Genomic DNA, 16,529 nt, shown 5'->3' with positions numbered 1-16,529 from the left:
TGTAGCTGTAAAGAGAACAAGAGAACAAGCCTTTTCAGGTTTTATTATTATTATTGGAAGCAGCAGAGGTTGGGAACTTGGGGAGCACAGGGGTTTGGTGCGAGTTTCAAGTACAGGAAGGTAATGATGGGAGTTGGGGTGGGACGAGGCTGTTGTTTTTTTGGTTTGGCTTTATTTCATAAAAATATAATTGCATACGCACCACAGAAGAGAAATTAGAAGTTCACTCATATCCAAGGGAGACAGCACAGCGGGTTCAGCTGTGAAAAATCCAAGAACAGTCAGAGCAGCACCTGGAAAAGCACAAGGTGCTGGGACTCCCATCATTTGCAAGGCTGGAAAGTGTCTTGAGAAAAGGGAGTTTCCACTCGCTTTAGCTTTTAGAGACTTACAGATTCTCTGTAAAATTCCCAGCATTCTCAATACTCACCATCTATCTCACGAGCAGGAGGTGAAACCTCTGGGAAGAGATGTCCCCTTGTGACTGGTCTGACAACACAGACCACACCAGGTGGTTTGTGCATTTCTGGTACAAAGCAGCTCTGAGTTCCTCCCAGCGTTTTCTTGTTTCAGTGCTAACTGGCAGATGTAGTATGATGCTTGTCTGGAAAGCACTGTCAAAAGGCCATCACCTTACACCTCTGAAACCACCAAGATCTCATTGCTTTCCCCTCAAGAAGGAGCCTCTTTCCTCCTTCCCCTACACCAATGAATAATTTTTATCAAACATGCAGTTGGATTCAGAAGACCCAAACCACTCTCTCCGCAGAACATAAACAACTTAGAGAGCAGCCTGAACACTTTCCCACACTGAGGTTGTCACCTTCTCCCCTCCCTGTCAGAGGATTGTTCTGAAACCAGGACAGTAATTCAGTTTTCTGGCTCTCTCCCTTTTCACTCCCTCATTTAGTGTTAACAAAACACAACTGTGTGCCAAACACAGCGCAATGTCTGCGGAGAGGAAATGCATCTGGGACAGGCAGAATCAGGAGCTGCAGCTCATTTCCCACAGGCCACGTCAGAGGGTCCCTCCCCCTGGGCCACCGAGCCTGGCCAAACCGCAGCTGCAGGCACAGGGCAGAGCATCCCAGTGGCTGGGTCATGGAGGTCATGCCATGGAAACTTCATGTGACCTACAAACACCAACACCAGCTGCCAGCAAGCGGGCAGGGGAGAAAAGACTGTACACAGTAAAGACCAACGTGCCAGAGGAAGCTCTGCCCACAGCCCCACGGGTTGGCCACTACAGACTGATGGTGCTCATGTCTGGCAGCATCATCCAGCCCCAGATCGGGCACTTGCCCCTCCTGGCCTCTGTGTTTTCTTTTCAGCTTCCTCAAGGAAGCTTAGCAGTCACTCAGTGCTAAGGGGTGCAGAGACAACTTTCTCTCAAGAACTGAAATGTCAAGAAGACACAAGAAAGCCTGGTTGGAGCCTTTCGCAACAGGAAGGAGGTTGCTACAGCAGTAATTTACTGTGGTAGGTTTTGCAGCATGATTGCAACATATCATTACACCAGTTTTATCCTTTTCCATTTGGCAGACGCCAATTCCTCCCCCGTTCCTCACAGAGCATAAGCCAACATGGCTGCATTTCAATGGCTTCCAACTCTGCCAATAAAAATATATTAAAAAAACCCCAACAACTGAAAATTCTCACAATTGCATTAGCTTACTCAAAACTAATACATACTTATATACACACACATAAGTAAAAAATATACACAGGCCAGCCAACTTTAAAGGGTGGCGCCATGAAATGGTGGGGTTGGTCTCTGAGTAGATAAAACAAACAAAAGATAGGTCGAGTAGGAGCCTGAAATGTGATGGACTGTGCAGGTCTCCAGGCAGATAAACTTGTGCTTAGTTGATAGTCTGGTGCCTCAAATGCTTTAGGTACTTCCAGGCACAAAGAGAAACCACACACCCTCTTTGAGAGACTTCTGTGCATTACAGACCCTGGAGTGGGAAGTCACAGGCTGCAGGAATAGCAGAGAACCAATGTTCTATTGGTACCAGGGAAGGGAGCATAGAGGAATAAAATGTTTACTGTGATTATTACCCCAGGATGTGCTCATCCTGCAGACCAACAGTCCTGAGGCAGAAAGAGAGGTGCTCATTAGGAGCCTTTCTCGGAGAGCCTAAAATGAGTATTTCAGTTGCTGAAGTGCATCTCTCTCCAGGCTTGGCAAAACAGGGATCTTTCCAATGGGTTACAGACCCATCACCTACAAGAGCCTCTGTTGTTCGTACAATCAATGTGTGGGGAAAGGCATTTTCCTCCCTTGCTATGTTTTTTGGAGATGGCAATGGGGCAATTTTTGGGCATATCTCAGCTGAAGGAAAATCTAAATTCTCCTATTCGAGCCCATTTCAGATCTTCAGATTTGATACCTATTTGAGAGCAGGGCATTTCATTACATTAATCTTCCCATCTAAGTAATGGGGAAAGAGAGGGTTGATATCAATTCAGATTAGGCCACTTAATGGAAGATACTGCTGAGATATTTCCAGAGGATGGATAAAATAGGACAATGTATCAGTTTCTTAATTGAAAGAAAATAAATTGCTGCAAGGTACTTATCCTTCCAGGGAACTGTCTGTAATTCAAATGAACCAAAGCAGTTCTCACTCAGGGAAGGAACCCCATTTTAAAAGATATTAAATAAAACATTTGTGACAGTTGCAACATTCCAGAGCTTAGTCTAAAGAATTAGCAATTAATGCTCTATGATAAGGCTGTATTTGTACTCTAGATATCAAACTTTGCCTGAGCTCCATGCAATCAAGAAACACTCATTTTTCAAATGTATTATGTACAAGTGGATTCACTGTTGTACCAGACTTTAAAGGGATGGCGGGGCTGGGGGGGGGAGAGAAAAGAGGAACAAAGAAGCAGCCGGTAATCTTTCTTCCACTTAAATTCTTGTTTATGATTTCAGCAGTGCAGTGTAAGTAATGATGAGGAATGAAGGAATTTATATTTCTCATTTAACAATGAGAAGCTTCAAAAAAATATTTTCATTAAAAATGGGTTTCAATATCTTGTCAGAACAATAAGCCCATTCTCTTAAAGGTCAGCTATTACACTTTGAGAGAAAAAAGAAGAATAATCATCTTAATCCTAAGTGACTACTTCAAATGAAACAATAATGACTTATTTATTTCCATCCTTCTACATATATTATCAGCAAAAAAATTAATGAAAAGCAACTCCAGTGAAAAACCCTCTGAGGGTTTTTTTAAATGTGGATCAGTTCAGCACAGAATAGCAAATCTGTATCTGTGTGGTCAACAGAGTGACCAAATTTGCAGGAAACAAATCTGCAGAAGGAGTAACTGATCAGTAAGAAGGAAAAACTTGAATGTTGTGTACTATTTCTATATAAAATACATTTGAACATGAGTCCTTCTATATTCTATATTGTTCAGTCATGAAAAGCTGTTTTACAGTTCATTTTAATGATTAAATTTCATAAAGCAAACAATCTACTCCCTCATGCTTTCTGTACTGTGGTGGGCCCCACTTCTTGGGCACCTGGTCAGCTGCACTTGGGCACAAATCCCAAAAGCAGTCCTTGGGAAGAAATTTTACCCACTCAGCACTCGGGGGAGTAAAACTGAGTTTGTATGGGAAGGAGGGGAAGGTGTGCATGTAATGATCCAGAAAAGGAAGATGGAGATTTACCATGGCTTAATTATTTTCCTATACAATTCTCAATTTGTTGAATGGTTTTGCAGAAGTTTCTTGCTTCTGCTCTGTTCAGGAATCCAAACATAATTTAAATATTTGTGTCCATATTACAACACTGAAAAAATAATTATTTTGTAAAAAGTAAATAAATGGTTTAAGTCACAAGGGAGACGTCAAGAGATTTTAATGCCACAAGGTTCTTTTCTGACTATTTAAGAAAACTTCATTTTAAGCACTGTGCAGTCAATCTCTGAATAGAAGTTCTTAAAGAACTAATCCTTCCAAAATTAAACTTTTATGAAATCCATTTATTGCTCGTATTAAATAACTCTTTCAGGTGTAATTCTTAAACTAAATGCAAGCCTACTAACATCAAGAGAAAACTGAGCAAACAGAAGCAGCTGTGAATATCTACTGCAGATAATCAATGTGTGTATAAAACAAAATGATACATTCTTTTGAGACAATTGAGAAATTCCACCATGTTTGCAAACTAGAGATCACCTCAACTGTAGAAAATCTTTACCAGTGCTGGATCTCCATTGAATTAAATTGTGTAAATCCCTGATGTAGAGGAAGCAAAGGTTCCTAACACTAAGAAAATTATATACAAGCAGATTAAAAGAAAATACCAACAGAAAGCCTTTGAGAAAATTCAGAGCAAAACTTTTACACTAGAAACTAGGCTGAAGCCAAACCAACATAATTCCAATTTTAAAATAGGAATGCACACACTTCCAAATGCCAGAGGATTAAGGTGAGGGATGGAAGATGCACTTCATTTACTTTACACAACAGCATTAATAAGATCATTTACTTGAAACAACAGACATTTTATAAGGAAAACCCTACCTAGTGGTCATCAGGGAAGAAAATGTCATTGGATATCTTCATTAGTGGCACTGAGCAGACATTTTCAATCAAGTTTCCATAATGACCAACTCCTCCCTAAAAAGGCAATAGCTAATTTGGAGACCATCCCTGAGTTAGCATAACTGGAGATACTTCCTATTGCTTTTGAACTTAGAATTCAGTTTTTATTAATAAAATTCCCTGTCCTTTTCTCATACAGCTGCTCAGAATTGTAAGAATAATGTCCTAGCACTCTGAATAATTCTGAGTAACATCTGCTTGAGCTGTCCCAAATGACCTGACACCTTCAGCAGTGCTGTCCCTCACTGGTCACCTGTTTTCCCACATAGCTGTGAGTGCATTAAACTGTGGATTGCTCTGCATTCTCAGTGGAGATCATATTCCCACGTGAACACTGGCCATTTGTTCCTCTCTTATTCTATTTGTGTTTATAAATTCATTTAAAAAAAACCTAGCCAAATGAAAAAAAATCCCAACCAAAATCATCTTATCCTAAAAAAACTTAGTATCTATACAAATGTGTAGAAGTTCTTACAGTAATTTTACACAAAGATACTACATGAAGCAGGTGATTTTGTTCTTGACACCACCTTAAAAAACTTAGGAAGTTTACTCTTTCATGGTGTGAGCTGCCATGACTGTACGACTTGTGTCTTTTTACTACAGCAGTCCATTTCTACCAAGCTTTTAATGTAACTTTTATTTCTATATTCTGACTTAAACTGGGTATTTCTTTTCAGGCTCTTTTTTGTTTGTTTATATGTGCAGTATTTGTTTCTTGTCTGGTTTTATGTGCTGTGATTGACAGGGGCTATTTACTTGTAATAGAATTTGCTATTCCCTCTCAAATTTATTATATTCTATCATTTTAAATCCTGGGGTTACAGGATTTTCATTATTTGAACTGCGTGTGTGTCACTTAGATTTCTGAAGTCACCCATGCACAATGGCTTTTCCAGTTTGAAAAAGAAATGCATCTAAGCCTTGAACAAGGGTAATGCCACCAGAATAACCACAGCCAGCCAGGTTTGGCTGAGGCAAAGCCCATCTTTCTTGCAAACAATTTCTCCAAATGCTGTCCCACTTCCTAGGAGACCTAAACCCTGCATCCTAATGCTCCCTTTTCAACTCTGAATCCCCTTTTAGTGCCCAGCCTTGGCTCTGCAGATGGTCACAGCCTGAGTCCCTCCATGAGAGCACTCTCAGCATGGAGGGTGCAGATCCCAACATGATTCTCACCACAGCCTCTCTCTCCCCTCCATCTCAGCAGCACAGCTGTCACAGACAGAAATGGAAACACAATCAAATGCTTGGATGTCTTCATAGCAGAGTTAAAAAAAAAAAAAAAAAGAGAAGGTGAGACCTCTCTGATCTAGGAAGCTGCTGGCATAGCAACAGCAGAGAGGGAAAGTGGTGTGGAATGTTTTTCAGCAGCAAATCATTATTTTTAAGGAGTCTAAGGGTGACCCTTCCCTGCTTAGTAGGCTCCTTGACAGAGGGCTGTCTGTAAGGAAGGAGAAAAACTGGTTCTTTGGCCATTTGGAATTAAAATTTCCAAAGTCTCCCACAAAAATTGGATTTTCAGCAGATGATGAAGCAACTTCAGATCTGAGCATGAAATGCTAATTGAAAACAAGGTCGAGGTGACTCACATCTTTACAATAAAACAACACATGTTCATTAAATATTAAATGAAAATATTGGCAAACAATCTTATTTTTAAGAAACTGGAAAAGTTACAGACTGAAGAAATGAATTGGAGATAATTTAATGTTTATGGATTTCAGTAAGAAAGCTGATACACTGCTGTTTGAGATCCTGAGGGAAACATTAATTAAGTTGGCTTGCTCTGAAATGCAGTTAAATTGATACAAAGCAGACTACAGAGCTTCAGAAGAAAAATAAAAAAGTATAATCATAAACTAGACATAGGTCCTTCAGAATCTGCACAAGGGAACTGAATAGCCAGGTTGGGAGAAGCTTTCCTTTTCAACTAGACTTGGTGCTAAATACCCAAGGAGCTGCTGAAAATGATAGAAATACCTTGATGGCAGAGCTAATGAAGCAAGGTTTGTGTGGGACCTTGCCTGCACTACGGTGTCTAGGAAACAGGGAATCTGACTGGAACTCTGGCAGTCTTCAAAAACAGCCACAGCAAAAACGAGCTGGCTGTGACACCAGAGAGCAGTGCAGTGCACAGGGGATGCTATAGCCAGGTAACACAGGAACTGGGCAGCTACAGTTGCCTTATTTTAAGGACTGCTGTGTCCACAGTCACCAGCTAATGTTGTTGATATTTCCTGTTGTGGATGTTGTTGATATAATGTTGTGGATGTATGCAGGATCCAACACCTTCCCTAGCACACACGTCCATCTCTCTGACAAATGGATCTCTGAGTCTGAGCCCACACAGTGTCACTGACCTCTCAGTCGGCTCTCAGGCTGCCAACACTCAGTCTGTCACAAACCCTCAGCAGCCAAAAGGCAAATCATTGGGGAACAAATGGGTGAACTCAGCTATTAGTACAAGCCCCAAACATCTGGAGACTGGTTTATTGCTGAACTACAGCTGAGCCTGTGCCTGAGCTGGGTACAAATTGGGAAGTCAAGGAAAATGGGCTTTCCTATCAAAGTTGCAGAACGTTCTGTTTTGCAGTCACAGCAGAAAGTGAAGGTGTGAAAATTATTTTCATAATTTTGGGCCTTTATTCTCTAGCTAGAAGAAAATGGGGAAATACAGAAACAGCTGAATGGGAAATGAAGACTCTGTTTGCCCCTCCCAACTTTAAACTGCTTTTTCTATGGTTATGAGAAAGGCTTATGGTGGCCTAAACTCTATTTGAGCTTTAGGGCTTTACCATACATCTATCACAAAGATTTCTCCCCGGTGAAGGAGTTAAACAATTCTGCCCTTGATGATGGATTTTGTGTTCCCAGCCTAAGCTCCAAAGCCTTTGACACCAACTCACAGCACACTGGCAGCTTGGTGGGAACTGCAGCCCCCACTGAGGTGCCCATTGGACTTTCCATCTCATCTTTGCTGGAAACCACCAGTCTGGAGCACAGCAGCCCTTGCCTCCCAAACAGAGCAGGGCTGTGCCCTCCCCACAGAGTCCAAAGCCTCCGAGGACTTTGGGGGCTCGTTTCCATCTGTCAGTGAAAGAGCCCGTCTGTAAAGGGCAGCAGTGGGCTGCAAAACTTGCTCGATTCCCACAGCTGCCTAAGGAAACAATCACAAAAGCCAGGTTCACTGCTCTGGGAAGATTTTCCCTTGAGGAAAGAGGAAGGCAAAGCAACAGCCTCCCTGTCTCCCTCCACACCAGGGCCATGGCAGTCACCAATCCTGAGGAAATCAACTCCCTCCATGGAGAGAATTGTACCTTGGCAAGCTTGGCTTTGATGACCAGATTAATTTCACCCACTTGTCTCTCTGAATGTTTAAATACTGTATGGAAACCTTTAGAGTGTTCCAAACTTTTATTAACTTCTAATGGATTTTCATAAGAACTGAGAAACAACTGCTATTAAGACATCTGTAAATAGCTTGTTCCTCATCCTTGGGATATAATTCATTCCTAGTGCATGCAGGAATGTGGCACCAGGTCCAACATATGGGGGAAACTGGATAAAAACCAAATAGATCAGAAATAATGTTTTTGAGCATGAAAATGTTTGTACAAGATTCACAAGTTTTTTGTGTAGTTATTTTTCTTTCTCATTTTTGCAAGGCTCATACAATTTCAATTATTCAGAGTATTTCAAGGGAAGCAAAATGCACTAAAGAGACTAATACCAAAGCCCTGATGAAACACAGTGTTTTGCACCCTCAGCTCTGTTATGAATGACAATAAAGCTGTCCTAGCTCATAACATGGGAGTTTGTTCCATCCTTGACATAGTTTCTGGAAGTGCAGCAAGTATCCCTCACAGACCAACATGTTTTCACTGTTAACAGTAAATGTTTTCAGAAGCTGTGAGATTAACACATTGCTGCAGAGCACAATTCACAAAAATCTCAAGTTCAAAAGATCTCAGGCTTCAGATTTGCTCTGAGACTTCACAAACATCACCACTCTTGTTCTCTGCACTCAGTCCTGGACCACAGCTCATGTCCAGTGACTCAGTTACAGGGCTGCCACATTGGATGCAGGGGCTCCAAAGCATATTTTCTTTATAAGCAAGTACATTTAGTTGCTAGTAAATTCCTGTCTGTTCAGGAGCTGCTGCTGCTCAGGGCTAAGGTGGAAAGCTCAGCAAATGCATCTGCAGCAAGTACAGCTGTAAAAAATCACCACTGAGGTATGTGTAACTGGATTTAAGTTCCTCACATCCTTATCCAATGGGTGAGAAAAACCCATCAGAACTTTCTGTGCCTTTAAAGGCCTTCAAAGCTTTAAAATGGCTGTGCAAGGAACAAGAAGTTCACAATTAATCAAGCTGCTCTTTATCTAAGGGGTCAGATTGAAAGGCAGACACAAATATCTTGATGATATTGCTCCTCAGGGAAAAACCTGCCCAGTAAGAGTCCATGCCCAGCTCCTGAAGTGACACTTGATACAGATTTTAAGCAGAGAAATGCTTCTAAGTGCCCAAATTCCCAAGTTTTTGTTTCACTTAAGTTTCAAAACAATATATGTTTTTATGCATGCCTTTTTGAAAAGTCTCCATTAAAAAAGAAAAAAAACCACAAACCACCACTCAGTTCTGCAATGTCTGTTAGTTCAAAATTATTTTGCAAATTGCAGTAACATACTCAATTGCTGAAATTTCATATCAAGGGTTTAGTCAAGTTGTCATTCTCCAAACAAATACTGGCTGAACAATTTTAGGAATGAACATCAGGAAGCTCAAACTGAGATGAGGGGAACTGAAAACTCAAGCCTAAATTTTTGATTTACTGAGGGTGGTTTGTTTTCATTTTTGGGATTAGATTTTTAAATATAAAACCTTTGTTAGCCTATTAAATACACTGACTTATTACATGAAATTTTATTCTGTCGCCTCTTTATGATAAGGATGATAAAGCAATGGAAATCCAGGCTTGGATGAGAAAACCCTCTTATCTTTTATCACCAACACCTTCTAAAAAAAGTGAGTTCATTACTATGGAGACAAATCCCACTTCTTCCTGGGAATTAAGTGTCTACATGTCTTGAAAGCTGTCTGGCAAATTTCACACCTAAGCAGAAGAACTGAGAACAGATTTTTTTTTTTTTTTTTAATTTCCTGCTTTACAAAGGGAAAAATCCCCTCCAAACTGTCCTTATATCCATTGGTTGCACTCTTTATCTCATCTATTTTCAGGTGACTTCACCTTGCCAGAAGACCACCAGGAAGGCAGAGAAAAGAGTGGTATAAGTGGCATATGAGATGCATTAAAAATATATGAGATGGAGGTCTTTTCATACACATGGATGTTCCCTGGAACCTGATAATTCACCTTTTATTACATGGGCGCCCTGAATTGTTGCAATAGGGATTTAAGAACTTATTTAACTTTTGCTCAAAGGACTTGAATAAATGATTGAATTGGTCCCAGATTTTAATCTCTCTTCAACCTAAAAATGCTGGTAAGAGATGTGTTGCACCACAGGATTTAAAGAGCACTGGAGGTTTGCCCCTCTCCCATGTGAGCCCCAGCCATGTGGTCCCTGGCAGCCTCTGTGCCTCAACAAAACACCCACAAAGCTCTGCCCAGCACTTCTGACACGTATCAGCTTGGAAGGCACATGGGGAGGGCAGGAGGAAAGGAGGAGCAAAAAACAGCAGGGAAAGTATTTTCCTTTTGACATTGGCTATCCACCACATCTCATCCTAAGACCAAAGCTTTGGATTTTCTGGGAACACAGAAGCCACTGACAAGCTCTTGCCTGCACCTCTGTCACTTGCTCTAAGCTAAATTGCCTGCAGGTTTTGGTCCTTGCTGCTGCACTATCAGTGAACCCTGACTTACATTTACAACCCAAGGATGCAACTGGAGTTGAGAACATTTCAGAGAGCTCAGAGCTCTCAGATTTTCTCCACTCTGCGTCAGTTAAAATCCCTCATCAATGTTATGCTCTATGAATGTCAATAGGCTGCGAAAACAACACTGCAATATTAAATGTCATGTCCAGATGTAGATCAAATGCTTTGCCAAGCTGTGGTAATCTCCAACACAAACGTGGGCAGCAGAAGCACACAGCACTGTAGCTTGAGCACGAGTCCTAGCTGCAAGGGTCCTGGCCCCATCAGAAATTATTCAGGCAGATAAATATTGGAAGTGTGACTGCAGTTTTAACTAGATGGGATAAAATGATCAAAGGAGAACAGACCTTTGCAAACCCAAGATAGTGGGGTCAGGTTCTTGGAAAACAACCTGCTTTTTGATGTGCCACTCACTTCTGCTTTGTCTTTATTTAGGTGCCAAACAAATGCAGCCACTATTGAGTACTGAGGCAGGAGCTTATTTTTTTGGAGCAAACTGAGAAATGGAAAAGATTTTCTCAGATTCTGGAAACTCCAGTTAGAGGTCAAGAGAGCCCAGCTGATAAATTCAAGGGTATGTCTTTATCAGCTCCTCAATGGGTGCTGCCTTTCCCCTCTGGCAGGAGGGGGACACAGATGTGCAGCTCTGCAGGGCAGGGGCCCAGCTGTCCCCTGGGGCTGGGCTGGCCCTGCAAACACTACACCTCCACACCCTTTGTTATGCTGTCAGAAATCAATGCCAAGTAGTGCTGTGCCTGCAGCCCTGTGATAGAAAAATAATTTACAAACAACAACAAAAAAATCAATAGTCTAACAGACCCTGGCCAGTCCTGGTCTGCTGAAGAATGGGGGCAGAGAGAGAAGCTCAAGCACAAGGGAGCCACAGTGCAAAATTTACATTTTTACACTAAGCAAAGCAGCAGGTGGACTCAGAAAAAGCCCTGCTTTAAGAAAGGCCAAACATCAACAAATATCAGCACTCAACACCAGGAAAGTTGTCACAGAGCAGCCCTGGTAAGGAATAGCATGACAAAGCATTTTACCAAGGCAGGAGCAGCCCTGCTGAACTTGTAGGAACACTCTCAAGACCCTGTATCTCTCAGCTGGCTGCAAGATCATCTGCTTTACTGACAGCACTTTAGAGAGGTACCTAAGACAAATATTAAGACAAAATAATCCCTAATGACACAAAGCATTAGAGTTTAAATTGAATTGGCTCCCTAACAAGAGCAGATGCATATTGGAACCAGTTTCATTGGTGAGAAAGGTTAAAATTTTTCCCCACTCATAGTTATCATTTGTTCCTTAGAGGTTGAAATAACCACAGTGGTTTTTCTTCTAGAGGACAGGAGCAAGAGGTTGTGTGCTGTCCTTCCTCAAAAGCATCATGATGTGTTTGTCTGGAAAGGCAAGTGGCTCCCAGGGGCTGAAGAGACCCAGATGGGCAGTAGCTCAAACTCCAGAGGCTCCTCTCTTGCCCAGCCAGCAAATCAATGCCAGAAACCAGAGTTACCCTTCACAGCTCTCATTGAAAATGGGGTAAAGCTTTGCTCTTGCTGTGGTGAGGGTGTGCAGCTCTGCTGATGGCAGGGCTCAGTGTGTACTTGAGGAGCTGCTGGTATTTCTCCTGTGTCCAAAGTCCTCTGTTTGTTTTGAAACAGCAACAAAGTCTCTGCTGCTCTCCAGACAACGCTGTTGCTGTGTCAGTACAAAACATCCCCCCCTCCTCTGTGTCTGTCTGGCCACCCTTCCCTGCCCCTGCCTGTCTGTGTGCGACGGGTGGGAGGAGAGCGATTTCCCTTTGCAAAATTACCCCTCTAAATCCTTACCTCAGTTGTTTCTGGAGCAGCCTAGTGCTGCATTCCTCTTCCAGCCACATGTGTCTGCTGTTTCCCAAGCTATGGCTTCCTTTCTGGTCTGTGAGCATAACCCCAGAGCACAAGGCACTGCCCTCACTGTCCCAACTGCTCAACATCAAGCAGCTCTTTGGGCTGGCAGGAACCCCTCCAGTTGTTCCCCAGAGTGAGCAGAAAGAACCCTTCTGAAGGTGAAGGTCAGTGATTTTATATGCTATGTGAATGTTTTCTCCTTATGTTCCTAAAATCATTCCACAGTAACAAAAAACAACCAAACCACAACAAAAACAAAACAAAACCCTTTCACAAGAGCAATTTCAACCCATTATATATTTCCAGCACTGAGCTTGTGGGTGTTTTACCAAGACAGAGATCAGAGCCCGAGTTAAGGAAGGCAGGCAGAGCTGCCAAGCCCTGTAAGAAGCTGTAAATGAGCAAACAAGATTACTGGTACATTTTTCAAAATACATGGGGCTGAAAGACAAGAGCATTTAAACTACTTGGAAAAAGGTAAAGTAATTGAGATTTCTATCTGAGCAAAGCCCAGAAAAGTCCTCCATAAGAATCAGGGTGTATCACTTGCAGTCTTTTGGATACTATATCACAAGACACATGTTTTACTCTTTATCACTTTCCATACAGTTACTTAAATTATAAAAGTGAACCAAAGCTAAAGCTCAAGGGAAAAAATTACAACAGCTGTACACATGTATTGGCCAGTGGGAGAGAGAAAAAACTGAGCCTTTCCAGAGCAAAACACGTGAGCTGGGCCAGAGCACAGGGTCCCTGTGTTGGGCCACAACACATCCCAAAGGCCCATAAGTGCTGATGTGGAATTTACATACATCACTTACACACCACTCCCTAAATCACCCTTGCTGCAAGGAGACACCACCACTGTTACCCAAAATCTAGGCAACAAAAGGCAATACACTGCATGGGAATTTTTTTGAGTTATTTTTCAGAGCAATTTTTTAAAATATATTTCATCATAGCAAAAGAATGACTCCAAGGATTTTTAGGGATGGGTTGGCTTTTAGCCAGGTTGCCAGGGTTCTGGCTGCTGTTGGGTGCTAAATTGGCATGCAGAGCTCCTTTGCTCTCTCCTCCACAGCTGGCCTGTGTTTGTCCACAACTCTGCCCTCCTGACCCTGCCACTGAGGTCAGGCCCTTTTTGGGCACCCTGCCCATGTGGGGATCCTTGTCCTCAAGGATGGAGTCTGCCACAGGAGGGCATGTTGCCTCCACATCTGCAGGCTTGCAGCCATTGTTAGCAAAAGTCTCCAGGACCTCCCCTTGGCACAGACAGCATAAGAAGAAACACCTGTGCACCCTTAGCTGGTGGGGTAACCTGTCCAGCATCCTCTGCCCACAGCAGCCTCACAAAGCCTCCACATGGCCAGTCTTTTTCCCAGTCACGACAGGGACCAAGGGATGCTGCTCTGTTGAGGGTTTGCAGTCCTGGAAAAAACCCAGAGCAGGCAGGGCCAGACTTCAGCTGCCTTCACCGGCACGGCACAGCCCATCCTCCCCTCAGCAATGGCAACAGGAGAAATTCAACACGGAGAAATGCTAAACCCCAGCCAAAGCCAAAAGCCAACAGAGCAGGCAGCCAGCAGGGTCCTGCAAGTATGCAATACGTGGCAGCATGCTGTGTTTTATTAAACACCAAGCACCTCACAACAGTAGAACGGTCTCCAAAACGTTAATTTCCCTGCAGTTGATTAACTGTCCAGCATCCAGACTCGCATTACCTCCAAGACCGAGCACGCGTGGGAGGGAAACTGGCAGCAAGCGCCGGGAGCGAGTGCCAGTGTGCGATCCTGAAGAGCTGTCACACCACATTTGGGATTATTGCATTCCTTGGGCAGCTGTCAAATACTCCCCCTGCCTAAATTTCCCCTTCTTTCTTGGTGGATGAGAGGAAGTGGGTGCCTGTGTGATTTTCAATCAGACGCAGGCTGATGGACACAGACGTGCTGCCCACCCCCAAACGCTTGTGTGCGAGGCTCTCAGGAGCCTCCCAGCTGCAAACACCTCTTTTTAATACAAGTGCTGCCTCTTCAGAGCTGCATGTGAGCACAGAAAAACCCCTCTCAGACAACAGCATTGTTATTTTGTTGTTGTTGCTCGTTTCCCTCTGCAAACAGGAAAGGGACCGAGCTGTCCCTGTCTCCCAGAGCATGTGGCTGCCACACACAAATGTCAGCCCCAGCAACAGGAACGATCTTGTTCCCGTAAGTCAACAAACAATGTTTAGAAAGGTCTGTGCTGTGGGAGGATTTCCTGACGTAACACAAGTCATCCGACTTAAAACACATGTCTGCTCTGGTGAATTCAATAAAGCAACAAGGCTGTGTAGGAAAAAAGATACAAGAAAACAAGAACTTTCTCCTGATGACTTCATCCCACAGGGTCCACAGTAAATCAAGGGCAGCGTTTGTTGGGAAGCGGAGGCTCTGGAGATTTCTTCCAGAACTTTAAAGGAAATTTCTAGTGTTTAATAACAAAACCAACACTTTTTATATTATAAAAACAGAAAACCCATCATTTTCCCAGCACTGTACCACGAGAGCATCACTCATGAATAGAATGTTGTATCATCAAGGAAGGAGCATGGCCTGAGCCACTGAAGCATTTTTTTCACCTCTTTTTTACAGCATGGGCAATACATATTGATAACATCGCTTCCCCACATACCGCCCATGTGTTTTACTCAGGCAATAGTAGGGGAGAACAACAAATGGGGTTAACATTTTTAAGCATAAAAAGAAAAATCTCCCCACAAAAGCCCCCAGACTTCAAGCCCCACTAAGCCAAGAGTTTGAAGAAGTTACATCATAGTTGCAGCAACAATGGCAATGTGCTCCTGCCTGTAAAACAGGCAGAGTGTGATGGACACCCAAAAAAGGGTCACTGGACTGCCCCAGGCAGGCACCCAGACTGTGCTCACCTCACATGCACTCAGAATAGAAAAAGACATTTAGGAAATCAAATGGTGGATCTTTTTTCTGTGTTCTCGACACAACTATCAAAATGAAAGCTGATCCTGTTGTGTGGAAGCCTCTGAGTAATCTGCTGGAGCCAAGAGGAAATCCTAGGGGATATTTGTGGCTCTTGGCAGCACGGTCCTGGACCAGCTGGACCTTGACCTAGCCCAGAGCAGCTGTTCCCAGGTATGCCACTGCCTGCTTCCACCAAGCAGGGCTTTACAAAGTTGACTTTTATAATTTTTTTTTGTATGTACTAAAAATAAAAGTAGTTTAAATAAATTAGTGCATATTTGTGCAGTACACTGCATTTATAAAAGTTTTATCTCTCTCCTCTTTGTACTGCTTGGGAGCACAAATATATTTGTCATGAATTGCCAGGAAGATCTTCCTCTTTGCAAATTCAGGCCCTCTAAAGATGAACGGTCTGCTAATCTTTTATTTTAAAACAAATCACAAAGTAGGACATTTTAGAAACTTGCATTAAAATCCCATATTCCCACATGCATGCAAACAATACCTTTCAGAGGTTTAAGACAACAAAAACAAAGCCCCCACACACTTTCATTAACTCTCACAATCAGCTTTTATCACAACATTTAATCTACCTTAAGCTTTTGTACAAACAACAGGAGATGCACGAAACCTCCCATCTGCAGTACGACATTCAATTCAGCATTCACCACTGGGAAGAGCAGGGATAAATATACTCAGAACAGCAACAACTCCCTGTGATTTCTCCCTGTGACCAGAGCTAAAGTTATTTAGAACACAATACAACATTCACAGAAATAAAACATTACTCACTGGCTCCCTAACCTCAAGCCTTTATCAGCCTTCTCAAAGTTCCAGAAATCATGTGCTCAAACACAAAAAATGAAGCAGCTGTTACTGAAATTTCACAGGCCGTATAAAATGTAGAGTTATTCAGTATAGAAATTTCTAAACTGTGAAAATGTTTAACTTCTCTTTGGTTAAAAGGTTAGAGAGTAACACTCACCAACACTGACCTACTTCAGCTACCTAATTCAGAGGATGAAAGAAAGTTTAATAAGCACTAGATGATTTTCCTCAGTCTTTAATAGCTGTGGAGCCTGTAGGCATGTGATGTTTTTATGTAGTCTTGTAAAAGTACATTTAAAATTCTTCAG

This window comes from Melospiza melodia, chromosome 9, assembly GCF_035770615.1.
Source record: "Melospiza melodia melodia isolate bMelMel2 chromosome 9, bMelMel2.pri, whole genome shotgun sequence".
Classification (NCBI taxonomy): Eukaryota; Metazoa; Chordata; class Aves; order Passeriformes; family Passerellidae; genus Melospiza; species Melospiza melodia.
The sequence above is the reverse complement of the archived record's forward strand: the minus strand, read 5'-3'. Positions refer to the sequence as shown.